Below are 25,517 nucleotides of genomic sequence, written 5' to 3'. Positions count from 1 at the left end.
TCCCCTGCTCCCCTCATCTTTGGTTTTGAAATAATAGTTGGAAGAATAAAAACAAAGCCTCCCACCCAAACTTGCATACACATTATATAGAAAGAACCAGATTGGGATCCGAGACCTATAGAAATACATATATTTTATCTGTAGGTTTTTTTTTTTCCCCCAAATCCAGTTTGGAATGGCATAGCTATTGACCTGTATTCTCTGTTCAGCATTTGGTGGCTAAGGGTCTTAGTAAAGCTGTTCCACCAACTTCCCCAGCCTGTTCTGTGGAAATAAAGTGGAGTGAGCCTGGATACCTGTCCTGGTTGCCATATGTAGTCCGTCAAGGTACCCAGCATTATTGGAGAAAGTGACTAAGTTCTATACTTTCCTGTGTAGGTAAGGATGTTGAGGCCTGGAGAGAAAAGTGACACAGCCAGTGTCACAAACTGGGTTAGTGGCAGAGCCAGAAATATACCTGAAACCTACCCGAGTAGCTTTAGCAGTTGATTCAAGCAGTGTATGTCACAGGACAATGATTAAGGTAACTTTATTTCAATTCAATTCAGTATTAAGTGGCAGCTGTAACAGAGGCTGCAGAGAATGCAGAAGAGTGCTACCCACAGGAGATCATCTATATCTTTAAGGGGGTGAGCTTTCTTCCTTTGTATGATTTAAAATTTTGTAATTTAGTTTTATTTTGGAGTATAGTTGATTTACAATATTGTGTTCATTTCAGATGTATAGCAAAGTGATTCAGTTATACATGTATTCATTCTTTTTCAGATTCTTTTCCCATATAGGTTACTACAGAATATTGAGTAGAGTTCCCTGTGCTACACAGTAGGCCCTGTAGATTACCTGTTTTGTTTTTTAGATATGAATTTATTTGGCTGCATTGGGCCTTACTTACTGCACTCAGATCTTCATTGTCATGTGGGATCTTTCACTGTGGCGTGCAGGCTTAGTTGTTCCACAGCATGTGGGATCTTAGTTCCCTGATCAGGGATTGAACCCATGTCCCCTGCATTGCAAGGCAGATTCTTAATCATGAGACCACCAGGGAAGTCCTTAGAATATCTGTTTTATATATAATAGTTGAGTATGTGAATTCCCAAGCTATTAATATTCCTTCCCTCTTTGTATGATTGATTGCAGTTATTTTCTGAAACACAAATGATTATCACATGTCTTTGTGTGGGGCTCTATAAACCTCTCCTTTGTAATCCTTTAAATGGCAATGTAGACATTTGATATTCTGTGCTTAACCTTCTTCTGCAGCCTCTTCCCCTCCAATCTGTAATGCACATGCCGTCCTCCAGCCAAATCAAAACTCTCACCAGCCCTGGGCGTGACTTAGACATGTACAAAGGATCCTTTCCCTGAAGTCATCCACTTAGGCTGGTTAGGATTGCATTGGGCTGCAAGTGGAGGGTACTGGAGTAGATGGGGCTTAAGTCTAGAGGACCTTACACTTCTCACATGATGAGAAAACAGGCTGTTGCCAGACATTGTTTGGCTGTTCAGTGATGCTGTCAGAGTTCCAAGTCCCTCCTCCCTTTCCACGCTGCCATGCTTAACTTGTCCTCCTGCTCAATACCTGATGGTCGAAAGATGACTATAGTAACTTAAGGCATCACATTTGCATTCAGGGGCAGAGGAGAGGAAGGACCAGCAGTAAATCCATCTGTTCTTGGGCTCAAGAGAGCAAAGGCTACTCCAGAACCCTTGCCAGCAGATCTCCTTTTTCTTCCCACTGGCCAGAATCGAGTTATGTGATAGCTAGGTTCAAGAGAGCCTGGAAAACCAAGAATTTGGCAAGAAGATGAGAATTTCATCACTTACAGGAATGGGTTGAGAAATAGCTGAACTCCCTAATCCTCCAGTGGGGATCATTTTGAGGTGTGATTTTCACTATTTTCCAGAGCTTCTCCATGGGATTGCACTTAGACACCCGACGAAGTAGGCGGCATAACAAAATGCATCTTTTGGGGCCCTTTCTTCTACCTGGCTGGTGTTTCCTGCACCCCAAGTTGGTCACATGTACTTTGATCCCTGGCTCATGGTCTACTTCTGGGGTGATCCAAACTGGGGTACTGTCTTTGTCATCTGTATTTCCAGAAGTTAGTACAGTGTTTACTTGAGAACAAACACCCAGAGCCCCATGGAATGGATAACTGGGCAGATGGAGAGGGTAGGTTTTTACACAGAGTGAAGTGTAGTTAGTAGCAAGGCGAAGGGCTCACCCAGAGTCCTGGTAGAGACATTTACTGCTCACCAGGCATCTATGTGCTTCTCTGCATTTCCCATCTTCCTGGGGGTTCAGTGGGAGCTATGGGACAAGGTTTGGCCAAAGGCTGGGCGGGGAAGGGATGTGTCGTGGTGTGCAGCCCTCCAGTTCTCTCTTTCCTGCCGCGGTCACCTGGAACCCATGCCTCAGTGTGGCAGCAGTGTGCTTTAATGCAAGGTGGTGGACAGTTTGCCGGCTCACGCTTTCTCTCCCAGGTGGGAGGGGCTTCCGGAGGCTCCTCCTCCTCCCTTCTCAACCATCCCAGTCCTGGCATCTCTGGTGGAGAAGTTGGACAGATTATAGGTTCCTGGTTCTACTGAGGATGGAAAGCATTCATACCCAATATTTGTCAAAAAGTTTCAACTGCAACTCACAGTGAGCAATTTTTTTTTTTTCTCAGCCGTTGTCTCTGCAGGGGTCCTGGAGTCTGTGAACGCAGGTAGGGGACAGACATCCAGGCCATTCAGAGTGCAGAGTCCTTATCTGCACCTTCCCCTGAGAAATGGATCTTACACTGCATCTGTATGCAACACGTATATATGTATACGTGCATGGGCATGCCAGCATCAATACCTATCACTGGCAGTATATTCTGATATTTTGTATTCTACTCAATTTTATTAAAGACTACTCATTGTGACCTATGGAATTGATTTCCATGACCCTTAAGTATATACAATTGCAGTTTGAAAAAAAAAAGCAGCCTAACGATAATGGCTTCATGCTAAGTCATTTCACTCGTGTCCGACTTTTTGTGGCCCCGTAGACGTACCCTGCCAGGCTCCTCTCTTCATGGGATTTTCCAGGCAAGAATTTGGAGTGGGTTGCCATTTCCTTCTCCAGAGGATCTTTCTGACCCAGGGACTGAACCTGCATCTCTTATGTCCTCTGCATTGGCAGGTGGGTTCTTTACCACTGGCACCACCTGGGAAGCCCTAATGGCTTTAGGGAGCTAGAAAATAGTGGTAAACAGTGTGCACTGGGATAGTCTAAGAGGGCTTCCTATAGGAAAAGCCTTTTGACCAGGATCCAGGAGGATGGGCAGAAGCTGGGTCAGTTAGGAGAAGCCTTTCTAGGAGAGAAGGCTGAGCCAAACCTTGGAGGATGGCCCTACATGTTTGGTGAATGGTGGTCAGCCAACCTGTTGGGGAGTAAGCCTACAAGGGAGTGGTAATGGGAAACACTGATATTCAAGATAGCTAATACTTGGAAGAACTCTGATACCTGGAGGAATATGGGCTTTGACCAGTCAGAGCTTGTACCAGCTGTGACCCTTGTCAAAGCAATAATACCAAGGTGAGGCTGGCTGTCTTTTTGAAAGCAGGCTAGGCAAGGAAAGGGATTAGTTGTGAACAGGGGTAGGGGTGGCGGTAGAGCTGGTAATGGCAGAGTTGGGTACTGGAACTCCCTGTGGTTTGGAAAAGCATCTCTGTATTATTTAGTTAGTTCAGTCTCTCAGTCATGTCCTACTCTGTGACCCCATGAATCGCAGCATGCCAGGCCTCCCTGTCCATCACCAACTCCCGGAGTTCACTCAAACTCATGTCCATCGAGTTGGTGATGCCATCCAGCCATGTCATCCTCTGTCGTCCCCTTCTCCTCCTGCCTCCAATCCCTCCCAGCATCAGAGTCTTTTCCAATGAGTCAACTCTTCGCATGAGGTGGCCAAAGTACTGGAGTTTCAGCTTTAGCATCATTCCTTCCAAAGAACACCCAGGGCTGATCTCTTTTAGAATGGACTGGTTGGATCTCCTTGCAGTCCAAGGGACTCTCAAGAGTCTTCTCCAAGACCACAGTTCAAAAGCATCAATTCTTTAGTGCTCAGCTTTCTTCACAGTCCAACTCTCACATCCATACATGACCACAGGAAAAACCATAGCCTTGACTAGATGGACCTTTGTTGGCAAAGTAATGTCTCTGCTTTTGAATATGCTATCTAGGTTGGTCATAACTTTCCTTTCAAGGATTAAGCGTCTTTTAATTTCATGGCTGCAGTCACCATCTGCAGTGATTTTGGAGCCCCCCAAAATAAAGTCTGACAGTGTTTCCACTGTTTCCCCATCTATTTGCCATGAAATGATGGGACCAGATGCCACGATCTTCGTTTTCTGAATGTTGAGCTTTAAGCGAACTTTTTCACTCTCCTCTTTGACTTTCATCAAGAGGCTTTTTAGTTCCTCTTCACTTTCTGCCATAAAGGTGGTGTCATCTGCATATCTGAGGTTATTGATCCCAGCAATCTTGATTCCAGCTTGTGCTTCTTCCAGCCCAGCATTTCTCATGATATACTCTGCATTATGTGCCTTTTAAAAGAGCAATTTTAGCATCTTTGCATACAATTCCAGACTCCTCAAGATGCTGAACATCTCATTCTCAGGTGAGGGTCCCGTTGGGTTAGAAAGAAGCCTGGGACAGCTGCAGGACTCAGCAAAGGGCAGAGGCAGGTCACAAATAGTGACTGCTGGGGAGGACAGGCAGGCATTCTGCTGAGTTATCGTATTCAATGTTTCTGGATTGCAGACTAAGCAGGGCACCAGGGACCAAGCTTTAGGTCCAGCAACAAACTTCCTTTACCATGAGTTTCAGCATCTAATAAAGGAAATGGAACAATGCCTGCCCCACTGACCTCAGAATTATACTGTGATGAGGAGCAGTTAGAAATCACCTTGAAATGAAAAAGTTGTATTTTATGAGCATAAGCACTGCCTTGGGTCGGTAGAGGAAATGCTTTTCTCTGAACTTGCCCGAGAAGGGAAATTTTTGTTTAAATAACACAAATGTAATAGAACTGTCCAAAGTACATGATCTTGGCAATGAAATTTGTGGGACCTAACTCGTGGTTTTCTTAGTTTTATAACAGTGTAAAAATAATGCATTTTTCATCAAGCTAGAAATAAAAACAATAATAAAAATCTAACATTTATTGTGGGCTGATTATGTGCCAGCCACTCTGGCAGGTACTTTGCGTCTTATTTAACCCTCACAACCAACCTGTGTGGTGCATACTATTATCAGCCTCATTTTGCAAAGAAAAACGGTAAGGAAGTTGTTATAACTCAACTGACAATGACATGGCAAGTGTTTCATCTCATGGGGAGAGCTAAGAAAGCAGTGCCCCACCACCCACAAAAGCCTCAGGGGGCTATGCCCAAGTCCATGATGGGGTTGGTCTTTTTCCATTCCCTCCCCTCCACTGCCTCTCCTCTAACTTTTCTTTGCAAAACCTCTTACCTTCCCAAGAGCTTGGGTAAGCAAGTAGTGTGTGGAGCCAGTGCCCTAGGAGCAAATTTATCCCATCACTTCCTCTGAGATCTGATCAATCCTCCTGTCAAATCCATGAGGTAGGGGATGGAATATGGGGAGGGAGTGGGCAGACATCTGGGAGCTAGAATGGGAATGTGCATCCCTTGTTTCTTTTATGAATAAGCAATACCCAAGAGGGGCTTAAGGTTTTACTAGGTCCACTTTGTTGTGTTCAGTCCCTAAGTCATGTCCGACTCTTTGTGACCCTGTGGACTGCAGCACACCAGGCTTCCCTGTCCTTCACTATCTCCCAGAGTTTGCTCAAACTCATGTCCATCCAGTCAGTGATGACATCCAACCATCTCATCCTCTTTCACCCCCGTCTCCTCCTGCCCTCAATCTTTCCCAGCATCAGAGTCTTTTCCAATGAATTAGCTTTTTGCATTAGGTGGCCAAAGTACTGGAGCTTCAGCTTCAACATCAGTCCTTCCAAAGAATAGTCAGGATTGATTTCCTTTGGGATTGACTAGTTTGATCTCCTTGCTGTCCAAGGGACTCTCAAGAGTCTTCTCCAGCACCACAGTTCAAAAGCATCAATTCTTTGACACTCAACCTTCTTTATGGTCCAACTCTCACATTTGTACATGACTACTGGAAAAACTGTAGCTTTGACTATATGGACCTTTGTCGGTAAAGTCATGTCTCTGGTTTTAATAGGCTGTCTAGGTTTGTCATAGCTTTTCTTCCAAGGAGCAAGCATCTTTTAATTTCATGGCTGCAGCCACCATTCGCAGTGATTTTGAAGCCCAAGAAAATAAAATCTGCTACTGTTTCCGTTTTTTCCCTACCTATTTGCCATGAAGTGATGGGACCAGATACCATGATCTTGGTTTTTTGAATGATGAATTTTAGGCCTTGAGAGTTCCCTAATTGCAAGGTTCTTCCTGTTTCCATCTTATGTTCCAGGTCTTACTCCTTGGTCAACCTCCAGGTATACTTTCTCCTCTGAATCCTTTCTTGTCTCTTGTATTCAGGTGCATCTGTCCTTCCTGACCCCACCTTTGATGACATTTGGCCACGGGCGGTCCTTACTGTGAAGGACATGGAATGTTATCAGTGGAACCCCATAGGTGGGTCATAGATTTCAGGACTTCTCCTATTGGAGTGTGAGACACACTCTTATACATTCACAAACCCACACAAACTGGCTTCTGGCTGCCCTTGATGGCTATTTATGAGAAAGAATGGGATAATGAGCTTGAATCTCTCATCTACCACTTTTGATGTATGTAACCTTGGACTGATCACTCCATTTTCTCAAAATTAGAAATAATTTATGTAAAACACCCAGCACAGTGCCTGCCTTCAGTCAATGGCTCTGAGTTAGTGGAATAAACCAGAAATCAGGAGAATTGAGCCCTCATTCTCACTCTGTGACTATTCAACTGAACTTAAGCAAGTTACTTCTCTCTCTGGAACCTCAGTTTCCTCCTGTGTGAAATTAGAAGGTCTGGATGGTGCTGAGGTCATTTCCAGCTCTGACACTGTCTCTGCCCCAGCCCCAGACTCCATGAGGCCTAGATGACCAGTCTAAGAAGACTCAGCAACTCCCAAGAGCTGAGTTTTGAAGGCACCTGCTATTCTAGGGGAGGGCTTCCCTAGTGGATGAGACAGTGAAGAATCTGCCTGCAATACAGGAGACTCAGGTGACTAGGATTTGATCCCTGGGTTGGAAAGGTCCCTTCGAGAAAGGCATGGCTACCCACTCCAGTATTCTTGCTTGGAGAATCCAATGGACAGAGGAACCTGGAGGGTTACAGTCCGTGGGGTCTCAAAGAGTCAGACATGACTGAGCGACTAACACTTTCATTCTAGGGGACCTGGTTGGCCTTACTGATGATTGGGGAAAGCTGGGCCCTTGGCTGTCTGAGGCCTGGCTTGGAGAGGTGAGAGGAGCAGGAAGAAAAGAAGGGGGTCATCTAGGAGGAGGACAGAGTGACCTTGAAGATTCCCATCATCAGCCCAGAAATGACAGGTTAAGGAGGGGCCCAGACGTGCTGCCCTTCTCCACTTTAATTACTATCATTTTGAGAAGACTGGAGTCTAAGCCTCAGAATTCCTCTTTGGAAAACTGTGTCTTTGCAGCGTCTGCAGACAAGGACGTTAGTGAACTGGCAGTCAACGCTCCATCAACTTCCCACACAGGGAGGGCGGCTGCTGACAGATGGAGGTGTGTGTGCGGCATGGGTCAGAGCCCGTCTGAGCACCTTCCCACGTGCCTGGCTCCCTTTGCCCCGCCATCGTGCGGCTCCTCAGCCATAGTTACAATTACACATATGAAGATGTCTATTACCTCCTGGGAAGGGATGGGGGTGATGGACAGAGGACACAGCCATTCTGAATGAGATGAAAAGATTGGGAGGAATCAGGAATGCTGACTTAGAGTGTCTTTGTGCTGGATGGCATGTCCTTGTTAGAGGGGCTGTGGGGGCCTCTGAGTATAGTTCAGTGGAGGGTGTCTCCTGGGTACGTGTGTGAACATGTGGGTGTGAATGTGGTCATGATGGCGAGTGAGAGGGGAAGAACAGCTGACAGGACTTGGAGAAGCCTTGGTTTCCACTTAAGGATCTTACTCATTCATCAGGCCCAGTTAGCCTGAAACCTTCCCTGATTCTGGAAATGATTATTCAGTCATTTCAATGTTGATTCTTGGCAAAATTCTGAAACAGATGCCTGAAATTGATGATTTGTGAGTTCTTAGAAAAGAAAGGTGATTGCTAGAAGCTAGCATGAGTTCACTTAGAACAAAGCAGATAATCCCACCTGCTTTCTTCTTTTGACGGCTGTTAAATTGATCATCAGGGTGGCACAGGGCGCTTCTGCTCAGCCCAGAGTGGTGGATGAGGGGTTACCCTTCTCCTGATACTGTCCATGTGACATGGAACTTGGGTAGAGGGCAACCTTGTTGATGGTACCTCTCTCTTAAGTCTCAGGTTTTATCCTGAGCATACACAGGAGCAGAGGGGTCCTCACAGAGATGGGGAATGGGACCTCTTGTCTACATGGATGTATTTGATGGCTGCAGGCAGGAAAGAACAGCAAGGCTCCATGGGTAGAAACTTAGCAGTAGGAAAGGGGGACTCAGGCTTGGGGTCAGGCCTGTAGGACCATCAGTCAGGGGTATGGGGGAGACAGTTCTAGAGCCCTAATGTCCTGGGGCCCTGGTGAGTCTGGGGGAAAGCTGCAGGCTTCCATGTGGTACATATATACAATGGGATATTACTCAGCCATTAAAAGGAATGAAATAATGCCATTTGCAGCAACATGAATGGACCTCGAGATTATCATACTGAGTGAAGCAAGTCAGAAAAAGAAGGAGATATATTGTATGACATCCTTTATATGTGGAATCTAAAAAGAAATGATACAAATTACCTTACTTACAAAAGAGAAAGAAACTCACAGACTTAGAGAATGAACTTATGGTTGCAGGGTGGGGTGGGGGAGGGAAGGGACAGTTAGGGAGTTTGGGATGATCATGTACACACTGCTATATTCAAAATGACCAACCAACAAGGACATACTGTATAGCACAGGGAACTCTGCTCAATGTTATGTGGCAGCCTGGGAGGGAGGGGGGCCTTGGCGGAGAGTGGATACATGAATATGTATGGCTGAGTCCCTTTGCTGTTCATCTGAAACTATCACAACATTGTTAACTGGGTACACTCCAATACAAAATAAAAAGCTTCAAGTTTGGAGGGGGGAAAACTGCAGGCTTCCAATTACAGATGCAAAACTTGGGTCCTGGGCAGATTTGATGTCCTCTGTCTGACCTCAGATAGAGTGGGACACGACTGAGGGTCATGACTGACCTCAGAAAGCCATCTTTGCCTCCACAAATAAGGCCGAGGAGCAAAACTGGCCTCTGAGTTTCAGGTTTGTTTGCAGGTAAAACAGTTAGGTAACCTTTTGGAGGGCTGTGTTTTAGATAAATGTATACAATCCTGAGTATTCTTGGGCATATTTGGGAATCAGGCTCCTGATGAAATGAGTAGAGACTCAAAGGCGCTATAACTTGGGTACAAAAGGAAGTGTGAGCATGTTTTATACTGAGAGACTGATGAGGCTTAGCTACCTCGGCTGGCCAACCCTAGAATGGACAGTGTAAAATCATTCATGGCAACCTTGTGAATAAATGGAAAAAAAAGAAGTCCAGCTGATATGCACTTGCGGGGGACCTACAGTTGCTGAAAAATTGTTCCCTAAAGGAGATTGATTAAATCTCAAATCTCAGTTTAGAAGGGGGGCTCCTAGTATTGTGCCACAGAACTCGCTTCAAGTCAACCTTTCATCTGTGACGTGGGTGAAGACACAGAGGGCAGCATTATTAAATTTTTAGATGACAGTTAGAAGGGATAATTGAGGTCCAGAGAGATAGCTGAGGCTTTGAAAACATCCTGATAAGCTGAAATGATGCCTGAAACAAACAAGATGAAATTTAACAGGGAAAAATATTAAGCCCTATATTTAGGTAATAAAAATGAATTATGTCAGTACAGTATGGGGAAGCATGACTTGGGAGAATTTCAAATTAAAATCCTGGGGCCCAGACACTTGGAGCAGCAGACTGCCTGATGAGGGCAGCAGAGAGCAGCTGCTTTCCAGTGCCAGACGGATGAGGGACCCTGTCCAGGGCAGCAAGAGGATGGAGGCAAACTGGGAGAGGAGTGAGAAGGCCCGACACGGGCAGGTGAAGGCAGGTTTGGGGCACACAGGCTCCAGGTATGTGAGGTACCTGGATCCAGGTGAGGCTGGACTCCTGGGGCCACTTGTGTCCTGGGCCTGCCGGCCCTGGTCAGTCTTCTCATCTGGGGTCTGCCCTGTCTCTGAGGTGGTTTCCAATGGCCACTAGCTCAGTGGGGCAAAGACCGGAAGTGACATACTTAACAGAGATAGAAAACCGCTAGTGACGACCTGGGGCTGGGGAGGTGAGGATGGGGGCAGGGGTGTGAGAGGGGGAGGAAGAGGAGGAGGGGCCCTGGTGGCAACGGATGGCTCTGTATCTTGGTTGCAGCGGTGGTTGCTTGTGAGAAAGTGGCCAGGGACTGCAGGCACTCGCGGTGCTCTGTCGGTTTCCTGGTGATACTGTAGGAGAGTTATGTCCATTGTAACTGTGAGGGGAAACTGCATGAAGGGTCTATGAGACCCGTCATACTGTTTTTTTTAAATTATAACTTCCTGTAAATCTATAATTAATTTTTTTTTAAATTAAAAAACAACAACAACAACAAAGGAAGCTAAGGCAGACTCTGCAGTGAGTGTCCTGGGCTGGGGGTGGAGGGGAAGACCCCCGTTTCACTCCCAGAGTGGAGCTCTTCAGGACAGCCTTTGGGGGTGTGCATAGGGGAGGGCTTTGTACGCAGGGGGACCCCAGGGTCTCTGGCATTTGAAGAACCTGTGGAGAGGGGCTGTGGACTTTGGGACTATAAACGGCTGCTCCTCGAGCCCACCAAGCACCCGAGGTGGATGGAGGACAGGGGACACTCCACATTCTTGGGCCCTGCCCATGAGTTTGGTTAGAGTTTGGTTAGCCGAGACATTCTTTGGGATTTAGTCCTGGGAGGGGCACTCAACTGCCTGGCTGATCCAGCCTGGGGAAACCAGCCGCACAGTCTCTAGGAGCTGTGGAGAAGTGGCTTGGGAATTTAGAAGGGCTTAGAGCTGCAGTGGTGCCAGTGGTAAAGAACCCGCCTGCCAGTGCCGGAGACATGAGACATGCGGGTTCCATCCTTCGGTTGGGAAGATCCCCTGGAGAGAGGCATGGCAACCCGCTCCAGTATTCTTGCCTGGAGAATCCCATGGACAGAGGAGCCTGGTGAAGTACAGTCCATGGGATCAAAAAAGTCAGATATGACTGAATGACTAACATTTTCAGTTTCAGAGCTGCAGAGAAGATCCAGCCCCCAGCCTCTGGTGGGACCTCTGGCAGCACTGAATGAGGTGTGGACCACTTGTGAGCCTGCCTCAAGGGAGGCCAGCTCTGGCTTCTGTTCCAGGGCTGCAGGCAAGAGGCAGAGAGAACAGAGAGATGCCACCCAGAGGACACTCCACAGGGGCCCTGGTGGCTTCCAAAGAAGTGACTGCAAGTACATGTTTGGTCCTGGCCCAGCATGGGGGTTTGGCTCTGTCTTGCTCTGTGCACACGGCTCCCCCTCTCTCCTGGGGGCCCAGAGAGGCTAGCCCAGCCACCATCCTGTTCTAAGTAGGGTTTGAAAATGAATTTTCTGGAAAGAGTGGAAGTGTCAAATATTTCGGCAAAGCCATCAAGAGGCAGCCCCCTACCTCTGATGTCCTGTGAGAGTGAAGTTGCTTTCCAGGTTTCTACCCCAGTGAGATTGCCTGGTTGCTGGAAGACCCTCCCAGTTTCACCAAGACAGGTACCCAGGGCATAAGAAGTACTAGGCGTGTTTAAGTGCATCTCTCACCTCCTTCCTGGGGCCCCTTTCCAGGAGCCAGGGCCTTCGTCTTGCATTGCCTTCTCTTTGTGCAACAGAGTCCCAGAGAATTCAGCCTCCGTAGCTGACATTCCCACCAACACCATCAGATCCATTGAGCGTGTGCAACCCACTCTCGCAGTAACACACTCCTGGATCCTTGGCATTGCCGAAGTCCTGCTGTGAGTGGGTCTCTGAGTGACAGCTCCTTTGATGCCTCCTTCTCCCTCCATCCTACTGGGAGTTGCCATGCTCCCACCTCTCATTCCTTTTACATCCTTAGCATGCCAAAAAGCTGGCACCACGTAGTCACAGATTTTGATCTATGCTGGCAGCAAAGGCCCAGGATAGACTCTGCTTGAGGAAGGGAAGGGCTTGAAGAGCTAGATGACATCAGTATGAGACAAAAGAGCAACTCTAAAGCTCCAGACCAATGAGGGGAGGAGGAGAGAGGCTGGGAGGCTGAGCACACTCAGGCTAGAGACAGACATGCCTGGTGAGGAGGGGTGGACAAGGACTGTATGTTTCAGGTCATTTACCCAGGAGTCCAGGCTTATACATGGCAGCAGGGGACCTGTTTGGGTTTGGACCACCTGTGTTCATCAGAGAAAAAAGCTGGCAGGGAGCCAGGAGTGGGACTATTGTGTCAACGGCTGTGTGCCTCTTGTATGGGTTTTTTATGGAGATTGTGAGGCTCACACCTTCTCCTGGTTGGCTGAGCTGATGAGAGACCATGGCTGGTTTAATCTGCCTATTTCACACCATGTGTTGAAGGATGATCAAAGAGGGTAGAAAATGTGGTCCAGTTATGCCCAGGAATGTAGGGGGAGCAGCCTCTGGGGGCCTAAATCTCCAGACTCCATCGCGTGGTGCAGGGTCTGCTGACCTTGGCAGAATTCTATTGCTGGGTGAGGGGGACTGGGAGTGCAGTTTGCACTGGCTGTTACCCCATGCCCCCTTCCTGAGCCCCGTCTTGTACCATCCCATTTGGGATTTCTTCCATCCCAAATATCCATTGGGCTGCCCAAGTGGCTCAGCTGGCAAAGAATCCTCCTGCAATGTGGGAGACCTGGCTTTAATCCCTGAGTTGGGAAAATCCACTGGAGAAGGGAATGGCTACCTACTCCGGTATTCTGGCCTGGAGAATTCCATGTACTGTATAGTCCATGAGGTTGCAAAGAGTCGGACATGACTCAGTGACTTTCACTTTCACTTTCTTTCTTTCAAGGACGGTCACTGCGAGGCTGCTATTCACAGACCAAAGAGGACTGCAGACTCAAAATCCATTAGCATCTGGATGGCAACATAACCATGCACAGTGGAGACTGATGCAGTAAGATGTGATGGGGCCAGTGTGGGGCTGGAGAGTCTGCACCTCAGTTGAAATAATTCAGGTACAAAGTATTCAAAAACTCTGTGCCAAAGATGATACATCTGCATATAGTATCTGGCATCTGCTAGTGCAGGGTTTTCTCTTTTCCTCCTGCCCTAAGAGGGCTTCCTAGGTGACTCAGCAGTAGAGAATCCACCTGCAGGGCCGGAGACTCGGGTTTGATCCCTGGGTTGGGAACATCCCATGGAGAAGGAAATGGTAACCCACTCTAGTATTCTAGCCTGGGAAATCTTATGGACAGAGGAACCTGGCAGGCTACAGTCTGTGAAGTTGCAGAAAAGTCAGACACAACTTAGCTAAACAACAAATCGGTCCTAAGAAGGAGCCCCTCCTGGTTAGCTTCCTCAGACTTCCTCCCACACCAATCTAGAGATGCTGAGCAAAGGACAGGCAGTGTGAGTCAGGCCCACTGCTTCTTGTTCCACTTGGGCAAATACTTGACCTCTCTGTTTTGCTTTACTTCTCTGCCAAATGGGTATAATATCCTTCTCATCCACATTTAAGCTTTGTTTTGAGGATGAAATGAGATAATGCATTTGGGAAAATGTATACCCTGCTTCACTCCACAATATATCAGAGGGAGAGTCTAAAAATACTTGTGACATAAAAGGATAAAAATAAATAATATGTGAGATGATTTTGTGATTTTATCATAAACACATTTTCATTATTGTCCCTGGGAGCAGTGTGGAAGTGAAAATAGATATATTATCTCTCAGAATCATGTTCAGTTTAACCTTGGGCTTTGGGGTCTTGACTGAAAAGCAGGCTGGCATGGGAACTTTAGGCATTGAAGCTGGCTGCCTACTGGGCCCTTGAGGGTGGGAGAGGGTGGGTGGCGGTAGTCAATACTGATTTTTCAGCCTCTTTCCACGCTGGGTCAGGATTCTAACTGCAGCTCATTCTTATTAATGCCAAACATCCCTGAGTGTCCCCTTTGTGCCTGGTCCTCGCTGGGTCTTCAGACACAGATGGAAATGACTGAGGTCTGTCCTACAGGGGTTCCTAGGAAGGGACCTGGGAGTGAAAGTCACGACTCGGGAAAGCTGATTAATTCCTTCTTACTTCAATTCTTTGTCTGTAAGATGGACATTGTAACCCTCCACTTCCTCCCTCACAGCCATGCTGGAGGGATAAAACGAGAACGTGCTCTGATAAGAAAAATTGCTATGCAAATGTGAAAAATCATCATCTCTATTCAGTACTGCTCGAAAGTGATTTCAAAAATAACAGGGCTGTAAGGATTTGGGAACCAACATGACCAAGAGGGTTTGCCTTAAATATTCCACCCTGGAGTTTTTCTGGGATATGAGCACGACTGCGAACCAGGTCACCAAGATGAACCCTTCCCCCAGAAAAAATGGAAAGCTCCAACTTTGGAGCCTTTGGTTCGATCCCTGGGTTGGGAAGATTCCCTGGAGAAGGGCATGGCAACCCACTCCAGTGTTCTTACCTGGAGAAACCCCATGGATAGAGGAGCCTGGTGGGTTACAGTTCATAGGGTCTCAAAGAATCAGACACGACTGAAGCGACTTAGCATGCATGACTCTTTAATACAGTGGTCCCCAACCTTTGGGGCACCAGGGACTGGTTTCGTGGAAGACAGTTTTTCCATGAATGGTGGGGACGTGGGGCATGGTTTAGGCAGTAATGAAAGCCATGGGGAGTGGCTGTAAATACAGATAAGGCTTTGTTGCTCACCTGCCCCTCATGGCTCACCTCCTGCTGTGTGGCCGGTGGGGGCTGGTGTTGGGGACCCATGCTTTAATACATGTGGAGCACTGAGATATGCATTGCAGGGTGGGAAATTGTTATATGGAGAATTGTGCCCATCCCCAATTTCTCTGTTGAAATCCTGACCTTCCACTCTCTCCGTATGTGATTGTGTCTGGAGTTAAGGTCTCCAAAGAGGTAATAAAGTTAAAATGAGGTTGTTAAAATGGGCCTTAGTCAAATCCTGTAAGGGTGTCCTATAGGAAGAAATTTGCATGCATGAAGACACCATGGATACTCACACACGGAGGAAGGGCCACGTGAGGACGAAGTGAGAAGGTGGCCGTGTACAAGCCAAGGAGAACCCTAGCCTCAGTTCAGTTCAGTTCAGTCGCTTAGTCGTGTCCGACTCTTTGCGACCCCATGAATTGCAGCACGCCAGGCCTCCCTGTCCATCACCAACTCCCGGAGTTCACTCAGACTCACGTCCATCGGGTCAGTGATGCCATCCAGCCATCTCATCCTCTGTCATCCCCTTCTCCTCCTGTCCCCAATCCCTCCCAGCATCAGAGTCTTTTCCAATGAGTCAACTCTTCGCATGAGGTGGTCAAAGTACTGGAGTTTCAGCTTTAGCATCATTCCTTCCAAAGAAATCCCAGGGCTGATCTCCTTCAGAATGGACTGGTTGGATCTTAATCGTGGACTTCCAGCCTCCAGAATTGTGAGAGAATGTATTTCTGTTGTTGAAGCCACCCAGTCTGTGGCATTTTGTTATGGCAGCCTTAGCAAGCTATTATAGATGTATCCAGGAAAGTATGAATTATTCATTCCTTTAATAAATACTTATGAATTTGGGCACTGTGGGTATGGGAGATGAAAGGATGAACAAGAAAGATGTGGCTTATATTCTCAGGAGGCTTGGAGTCCAATAGCGATCTTGTGTCTGCCTTCAAGATGGGGAAACCAGACCGACACTCAGAGAAAACATAAGATGACATTTAAATTGAACAGTACCGACTTCAAGTGGTAGAAGTTCAGAGAAAATGGAAATATAAGAAAATCGTTAAAGGGACTTCTCTGGTGCTCCAGTGATTAAGACTCTGTGCTACCCATGCAGGGGGCCCAGGTTCAATACCTGGTCAGGGAACTAGATTCCACATGCTGCAACTAAGAGTTCAAATGCTGCAACTAAGACCCAGTGCAGCCAAATAAATAAATATAAAAAAAGAAAGAAAATCAATAGGGGACGTTTTGTGGAGAGAAGACTTGAAGATTGGAAGATGATCTGGGCAGCCCTAAACTTTTGTAGGGAGCTTATAGGTCCAACAAGAGGCACCCGTCCGTACTGGCTTACCTGGAAGGTACAACTCCCTGGGAACTTCTCAATATTCCAGGCAACTGGCCAACACAGTCTTCTTCCCTGGGAGCCATGGCCACCACCCTCTCAGGCTGAAAATTCCTGCTCTCCAGAGACCGGAGCTTGGCCAGCTCTTCTGTGGTTATTTGCTTCCATTTCTCCAGGCAGATGGGGACTGCTGGCTGTTTATCAAGTTAGCAATTAGCAAGTAATTCATTAGGCACCTAATGAACAAATTATTAACCTGGCAAGCCATGTCCAACCGCTGACTGGGGGGAGAAATGGCTATTAATAAGGTTTTGGAGTGGCAGCTGTGGTTTAGTGGTTAAAGCGTGGGCTGGGTGACAGGAGATGTGGGTTCTGGACTCGTGGGCCAAATTGCTTTACTGCTCCAGGCCTTAGTTTGGCTGCTCATGTGGTGGGAGTAAGAAGATCCTATTGCTGGGCAAACTCAATGTTAGAGAGTCTGTATAAATGCAGGCCATTGGGTTATACGAAGTCTAAGACCCCTGCATTCTAACTTGCAATGATTCCAACACCACCACCCCTGTACCTTCTGGCCCCCAAACCAAAGTAAGGCATATCACGTCTATCCCTGAAACTCTCGTAATTGCCAAGTCACATTCACAATTCACTATGTGCATGGAACCCAGCTATATGCAAAGGGCTGTGCAGGGAGGGCAGATGTGTGTGAAAAGTCCCTGCTTTCATGGCATTTACGATTTGGTTGTGGGTATCCGACATTCCCAGGTGGAGCTAGTTGTAAAGAACCTACCTGCCAATGCAGGGGACACAGGTGACACGGGTTTGATCCCTGGGTCAGGAGGATCCCCTGAAGGAGGAAATGGCAACCCAATCCAGTCTTCTTGCCTGGGAAATCCCATGGAGAGAGGAGCCTAGTGGACTATAGTCCACGGGGTTGCAAAGAGTTGGGCATGACTGCGCACGCAAGGACGTGCTCAAACATTTACACACAGTCAACTAACTCAAGTACGAAGACATTTGTGGTAGGGCTGAGAGCTGTAGGATTTCAGAGTAGACAGGTAACTAGGTGTTAGAGTAAAGGGGGGCCTTGCAGGATGGCAGGGTCTTGAAGCATGACTTCACTGTGCTTTTCTGACTGTAAGAGTAGCATGGGCTCATTGCTCCAAATCTTGGAAAGAAAAAGATAACCTGTAATCTCATCAGCCAGAGATAACCGCTATTGACAATTTTGTATCCAGGAAGGATCTGACAGGCGGAGATGGTGGAAGGATTGTGTTGAAGTGGTGGAGGACTGAAGGTTCTGGGATGGGGAAGAATAGGATCTGTGGTCAGTGCTTTGGGAGATGGAAGTGTGGACCAAGCAGGCTAGAGCGGGGCCCTGGAGCGGAATGAAAGTGTGGTGGTTGTTGTTTAGTTGGTTGTCTCTGACTCTTGTGACCCCATGGACTGTAGCCTACCAGGCTCTCTGTCCATGGGATTTTCCAGGCAAGAAGGCTGGAGTAGGTTGCCGTTTCCTTCCCCAGGGGATCTTTCCGGCCCAGGGATAGAACCCATTTCTTTTGCATTGGCAGGTGGATTCTTTACCACTGAGCTATCTTGGAAGCCCAGAATGGAATTAGAGGAGGGGAAAAGTGCTGGTGAGGGCATAAGGGGCCAGACTGTTGAGGGGTGGGGAGGACGTGTATGTGAGACACTGCCTTGTGCCCTGGACCGGAAGCCTCAGCCAACAAGCCAGACTCTGTTCTTCATCACACTCGTGATGCAATGGAACTTATTGATGTAGTTGTCCTACTTGGGAGATACACTGCAAAAACCTCTGCAGGAAAAATAAACAAATATGAAGCTGTGGCCAAGTTGCCAAAGGGAGCCTGGGGCCAGTGGAAGAGGCAAGGAAGGTCTCCACCTAGCTCAGCTGGCCAGCTGGCTGGGGCTGTTTCCAGTGTGTCAGCAAGAACCCTTGGGGAAATAAGGGACCTGTCCTGCTTTGCCCTCATCCAACAGGTGTGATCTTTCTCCAGACTCTTGCTTGGTCCCTAGGGGATGTCTAATCCACAGGTATTTTTTTGGTCATGTACCAGCAGAGAATGTATAGTTGACAAAAACTCTTTTTTCTCTAAGATAATTAAGAGGTAATGTGTTTTTTTTTTTTTTTTTAAGATTTTTTAATATGAACCATTTAAAAAGCCTTTATTGAATTTGTTACAACACTGCTTCATTTTTATGAGTTTTTTTTTTTGGCCATGAGGAATGTGGGATCTTAGCTCCCCAACCAGGGTTCAAACTCCCACCCCCTTTTTTGGAATGCAGTCTTAACCACTGGACCGCCAAGGAGGCCCTGGAGATAATCCTTGGAGTCTCTCAAAAATCCTATGAGAAGCATGTGTGCGTGCTAAGTCGCTCAGTCATGTCCGACTTTGCGACCATTTGGACTGTAGCCTGCCAGGCTCCTCTGTCCATGGGATTCTCCAGGCAAGAATACTGGAGTGTGTTGCTCTTCCCTCCTCCAGAGGGTCTTCTTGACCTAAGAATCAAATTACCCATATCTCCTGTGTCTCCTGCATTGGCAGGCAGGTTCTTTACCACTTGTACCACCTGAGAAGTCCCTCTATGAGACAGGTATTGCTATTAATCTCATTTTACAGATGAGAAAGTTGAGGTTCAGAGATGTGAACTGACTTACCCAAGATCATGCTGCTGCTGCTAAGTTGCTTCAGTCGTGTCCAACTCTGTGCGAACCCATAGACAGCAGCCCACCAGGCTCCTCTGTCCCTGGGATTCTCCAGGCAAGAACACTGGAGTGGGTTGCCATTTCCTTCTCCAATGCATGCATGCATTCTAAGTCGCTTCAGTCGTGTCTGACTCTGTGCGACCCCATGGACAGCAGCCCCCCAGGTTCCCCTGTCCACGGGATTCTCTAGGCAGGAATACTGGAGTGGGCTGCCATTTCCTTCTCTTACCAATATCATATACCCAGAGAAAATCTGGATCTTGGGACTGCAGTGGAATAACTTGGTGGTAAATAACTTGGTGGTTTTTGGAGATGGGCTAGTTCTGCATTCAACTTCCTACTCTGCTGTTTTACTCATTGAAGAGTGTGAAGAACTTGGATTTAGTCTATTATTTTCATATATCAATGGGGGCTATTTACCTCCGTGGGTTATTGTGAGGCTTAAATCAATCAACACAGATGTTATGGACTTAGCACTGGTGGCTCAGACGGTTAAGCATCTGTCTACAATGTGGGAGACCCGGGTTCGATCCCTGGGTTGGGAAGTTCTCTGGAGAAGGAAATGGCAATCCACTCCAGTACTATTGCTTGGAAAATCCCATGGACAGAGGAGCTTGGTAGGCTACAGTCCACGGGGTCGCAAAGAGTCAGACACGACTGAGCGATCTTCACCGTAAGTGCTCATTATGAGTTAGTTATGATAGTTGACTCATTGGAAAAGATTCCGATGCTTGGAGGGATTGGGGGCAAGAGGAGAAGGGGACAACAGAGGATGAGATGGCTGGATGGCATCACTGACTCGATGGACGTGAGTCTCAGTGAACTCTGGGAGTTGGTGATGGACAGGGAGGCCTGGCGTGCTGTGATTCATGGAGTCGCAAAGAGTCGGACTCGACTGAGTGACTGATCTGATCTGATCTGATCTGATTTTTAACTCTGGGTTTATTTGAGTCACAGACATAACTTAAATCTCGAGGCTGTCCCTTAGTTCTCTGCCATAGCTAGTCACTCTGGAATTAGGAAGAATTCAGGTTCAGTACCATCTTCCCGAGACTGCTTGGCCCCCAGGGAATCAGACACAGATTTCCTTAAAGGACTCTCTGATTAGCCAAACACTCAAGTTTTGCAGGGATGCAGAGAGGTTTCTGTGGCTCATGTGATAAAGACATTGATGCCCACCAGACTTCCCCACATCGATCAGTCCCTGTGCTGTTAGACAGGACCCCATAACTGGTTCTGGCCTATGGGTTGTAGGTGAAAGTGACACCTATCACTCTGGCTGGCTCTCTGCACTCCAGCTATAGTGACTGAGGATGCTTTGTATTCCAGGAGGTGGAAGATGACAGCCCATCAGCCAGCCTGGATCCTTGAGTGACTATGTGGAGTAGAGCCCCTGCCAACAGAGCATATTGTGTAAGGCAGAAATAAACTTTGGTGGTGTAAATGTTGGAGACTCTGCAGATTTTTTTTTTTTTTTTGCTTTAGCATAGTCCTTGTGTGACTTGGGTTCCATCCCTGGGTCAGAAAGATCCCCTGGAGGAGGACATGGCAACCCACTCTGTATTGGTTGCCCAGAGAATCCCATGGACAGAGAAGTCGGGCGGGCTACAGTCCATGGGGTTGCAAAGAGTCAGACACAATTGAAGTGACTTAACACACACACACACACAACCTTGTGTAACCAATACAACCCATCTTGGTTGGCCGAGGCCTGACATTTTATGTTAATAGCATAACTAACCCTTTGCATTGGACAGCTTTTTACAGTTTTTTATAGAGCAGGCTAACACCTATTACCTTTTTTGACCCTTGGCACAATTACACATATGGGAATGCTCCCTGGTAAGTCTTTAGTGCTATTTCTTTAAGCAGTGTCTGCTCTAAAATCCTCATTTCTATACATATCCAGTTTTCAGTCAACCCCTCTCCCCACTATACCCTGATTCAACACCATAGTTTCCAAACTCTGTTGTACTTATCTGTCCATCTGCTTCCCCCAACCACGTGGGAAGCTTTTAGATACCATCTTATCTAAGACAGAGGCAGCGCCTTGTCGATTTGGTGTCCGTATCTATTACAGTAGGTGCTTTCATGATGGCTGATGAACCACTGGGTTGTGTAAGGGAGGCAAGGAAGACTACTGTCCCCACTGGGAGGCAAGTTAAAGGACTTTCCTAAGGACACGCAGCTGGTAAGAGGCGGAGCCAGGCAGCCTAATTCTGAGTGCAGAGCCTTACCTGTCTTTTTGCACGGGCTCTTTTTCCTTTTTTTTTTAAGGGTCAGAAGAGACGGTATGGGCCATGGTGCCTTGTAAGGCATTCTGCTACTTCTACATTTCCTATTTCCAGAGGCCAATCAGCAGGCCCACGTGGTGGTGTCCTAACTGGAGAAGGGTGGACCAAGGAGTGTGTCCAGGAGAGGATTGGGAAGGGTTCCCTGGGGGAAAGGCCTTGTCTGAAGCGCCCTCAACAGCAGGATGGTACCAGGAGATTGCTTGCTTGCATGCTTAGTCGCTCAGTTGTGTCCTATTCTGTGTGACCCTTTGGACTGTAGCCTGCCTAGGCTCCTCAGTCCATGGGATTTTCCGGGAAAGCACACTAGAGTGGGTTGCCATGCCCTCCTTCAGGGGATCTTCCCAACCCAGGGATCGAACCCGTGTCTCTTGTGTCTCTTGCATTGCAGGCAGATTCTTTACCCGCTGAGCCACCAGGGAAGACCCTGGAGCTTAGCAGGACTCAATTCCATGTCTCCTTGAACAAATGGGAAGGAGGAAGAGGGTGCGGGGAGGCACCAAAGGAAACTCTCACTGTAACCCTAAAGGCAGGGGTCTGGGGTGGGGAACGTGGGCCCATTGGCTGCCTGCATCCCTGCAGGGCTCTCATGGCCTCCTGCCCTGTGCCTGGCGTGGCCAGCTTGGTATGGCGTTTGTGCAGCCCATTTTATCGCCCTCAATTGCTCATCAACAGACACAACATCAGCTGTGCCTCATGGCCTCCCTGACTCCAGGCTCCTCCTGTGGGAGAGGCCGGAAGGGAGGCCCTTTCTCATCCTCTGGCGACCTGAGTCAGACTGCAGGAGAAAGGAGCGCGATGGATCCCACAGAGGCTGTGAGCAGCACCTGGAGGAGAACTGGCCCTCCTTCAGGACTGATAGGAGTTGGAAGCACTTCTGTACGCGGGGATTGGTTTAAATCAGTCATCAGGTTCCAACTGGAGCTGATTGTTTTTCTTGGCATGATAGGTCTGCTCCAACACACCCGCTGCCTGTCCTCCTTAGTGGGGTGGGATGGTTTCTGTCTTTGGAAAAGCCTTTTGGACACCTCCTTGGGACACTGCTGGCATGTCTGGGCATATATGGGGGGTATCCCAGAGTGTGATTTGAACACCAGCTTCCCAGGTACCTCCCGGAACCCTGGATCTTAGAACAGAGGGTATTCAGAGTTCACGGAGCAGCATTTACAAGGGGATTAAAGGAACTCATGAGTCAACTCAAATGACTGGTTGTGGCTGCCTGGAGTGCTGCGTTGAAAAGTCTTAGTTTCGATCAATCAACACATGTGCTCCGGTGAGGACAGGGGAGTGGCTGAGATGCTGCACAGGCAGATTTGCCTTCTTGGATTCTCATTTGTATCTCCTTTCTTCTGGTGCCTTATTTCTACTATTAGAGAGCCATTAGCTCGCATTAAGGCCTGTCTCTCTGTTCTTATTTCTTTAAAATGCATATGCGTCAGGGAGGAGAACCAAGAAGGCATTGAAGAATTCAATGACTGATTGATTGGGATTGATTACCAAAAAACAGATCATTATCAGTTTTGCTAGTGCTGGAAACTGCAGTGACACAGTGGCAACTCTTCAAATACATAGGTTTTCTCTTGGCTTAGGATGGGTTATCAGACTGCCTTGCAACATGGCAGTCGGCTGAGAGGAAATGGGAAACCAGTTGGGTTTGGTGGAAGGCAACACTGGGGAAGGAAATGGCAACCCACTCCAGTGTTCTTGCCTGGAGAATCCCAGGGACGGGGAAGCCTGTTGGGCTGCTGTCTATGGGGTTGCACAGAGTCGGACACGACTGAAGTGACGTAGCAGCAGCAGCAAACATAGACAATGGGGGTCCCTCATCAGGGGTCACCTTGCAATGGGGACATCAGGGGGTCAGAGCTGACCAAGGGTGCTGACCGTCTTTGGGAGGGCAGGAATTTCTGCTCAGAAACTTTCCTGGCAGTCCAGTGGTTAAGACTCTGAGCTTCCAATGCAAGGGGCGTGGGTTTGATCCCTGGTTGGGGAACGAAGATCCCACATGCTGTGTGGTGGCTTGGCCAAAGGAAGGGGGGAAACCTTTTTTATCAGGAAGCCCTGTGTTCCCAGCACTGTGGGCTGTGCTTCTGTTACTCACTTCAGGGGAATGGGGCTGGGGGAGAAACAAGGTTCAGTCTTAAGACTGAACAATTACTAGGGTAACTGGGTCAGGAGTGGGAGTGGGGGGGCAGTCCACACACTATCAAAGAAGACTAGACAGTTTTGCTGTGTAGACTGGAAATTCTAACCTGCCCGACTTCCATCAATGTACTAAGTCTTTGCAGATTTAGACTTTAAAGCAAAGAGTGTAAGAGATGCAGGTTTGATCCCTGGGTTGGGAAGATGCCCAGGAGGAGGGCATTGGAATCCACTCCTGTATTCTTGCATGGAGAATCCCATGGACAGAGTAGTCTGGCAGGCTATATAGTCCATAGGGTCACGAAGAGTTGGACACTACTGAAGTGACTTAGTGGCATAAGCCAATCTATGATGAAAAGAATTTAAATGGCAAAAAAAAAAAAAAAAAAAAATCCTCTAGTCAGATTTGTCAATTGTTCCTAAGAAAAACAGAAGAACAGAATAGGAGGAAAGAGGAGCATTCATATATGAGTCATTTACCCCAGTCAGTCCAGTGACAGGAGATAAGTGTTTGGAACAGGTCAGTGGTCCTGGCCTTCGTCTTTGTGCTAAGGTTATGTCAGGTAAAAGGAATCATTGGCTCATTCTTTCATTCATCCAATAAGCACTTACTGTTCCAGCCTCTGATGATCTGTGGTGAAGACATAGGTCTTGTCTTCAGAGAGCTTTGAGTCGATGAGGAGTATACACAATGAAAATGGGCATTAAAAAAACCTTTTTATATTGTATTGGGGTGTAGCCAATTAACAGGCTTTTGACATTTTCAGGTGGACAGCAAAGAGATTCAGCCATACATATACATGTATCCATTCTTCCCCAAATTCCTCTCCCATCCAGGTGGCCATATAACATTGGCCAGAACTCCCTGTGCTATGCAATAGGTCCCTGTTGGTTTTCCATTTTAAACATGCCATTTAAAGAGGTACTGTTTTATAACTTTAATATATAGTGGAAGTATATGTAACTTTGTTCTGTATTTTCTAATTTGCTAGTAAATGTGTTATCATACTTTAATAATTTAAAAAATTAAAAAATAAAAGGTACCATTTTAAATGTTCCTGTCCATTGAAAATGGGCATTTTTGATAGAATGTGGTAAGTGCTGAGCTCTGGAAGCCTCAGTATTCCCATTGTCAAAATGGGGATGTTCCTCTTTATCTTGTCTTCAAGTCACTAGAGCAGCAAGAGCTGCCCCAGCAGTGCCTGAGGTGTGGGCTGCTCCTCCCTGAAGTCGGGGGTGGGAGAGAAGGGAGGGGGGCCCCAGATATCCCCCGGGGGGTGGATGGGCTGCCCCCAAACAGAGAGACTGCGGCCTGCATCTGCAAAGCACCTCATACATTTCCAAGCACTGTCTTGTTCAGCATCTGATTTGATCTTTTTTCTCCCTTGTGAGGCTGGTGGGGTGGGGAGCGTCACTCTAGAGGACCTAAGGTCACTCGTGTAGCTGGGGACAAAGCTGTTGGCTGGAACCCGAGGATGCTTTTCTCACTCTATGGGGTGCCCTGGTTGAAGATTGAGGAGTTGGCATGGAGATGGAGGCGAGGACAGAAGTTCCAATAGCCTATAGTTCAGCCTTCCTTCCTCTTCCTTTTTTCTTCCAACTCTTTCTGAGTGCCAACTCATGGTGCTACAGTACTGAACTTCTTCTGAGGCTGCCAGCAAACCCAAGTCAAAACTGGAACTTGAGCCCTAGTCAGACCCTCATTCCAAAATGCTCCACATGCCCCCTGGGGTGTTGCTCCAGGAGCCAGGTGGCAAGAACAGGAAGAAATGGGACCAAGCCAGGGCTGGGGAAATTACAGAATCCCGCAGCTCTCACCACTATTAGCAGTGCAGATCCCTAGTATAGCCAGTTCCACACTCTCCAAGGGGCAGGGACTCACCCATCTTGGAACAGGGA

General features: G+C 47.5%; 1 long non-coding RNA gene across 1 annotated transcript in view; it reads left to right on the top strand.

Annotated features, from left to right (window-relative positions):
* LOC113897854 overlaps window positions 1–20,629 on the top strand; it is an 87,478-nt gene extending 66,849 nt beyond the window's left edge. The window contains exons 2-3 of the long non-coding RNA XR_003512442.1: window positions 13,238–13,403; window positions 20,515–20,629. This is a non-coding gene — a long non-coding RNA (uncharacterized LOC113897854). The remainder of the gene's footprint in view (window positions 1–13,237; window positions 13,404–20,514) is intronic.
* Window positions 20,630–25,517: the final 4,888 nt, after the last annotated feature.

This window comes from Bos indicus x Bos taurus, chromosome 8 (genome assembly GCF_003369695.1).
Source record: "Bos indicus x Bos taurus breed Angus x Brahman F1 hybrid chromosome 8, Bos_hybrid_MaternalHap_v2.0, whole genome shotgun sequence".
Classification (NCBI taxonomy): domain Eukaryota; kingdom Metazoa; phylum Chordata; class Mammalia; order Artiodactyla; family Bovidae; genus Bos; species Bos indicus x Bos taurus.
This window is presented reverse-complemented; position numbering and strand designations above follow the sequence as displayed.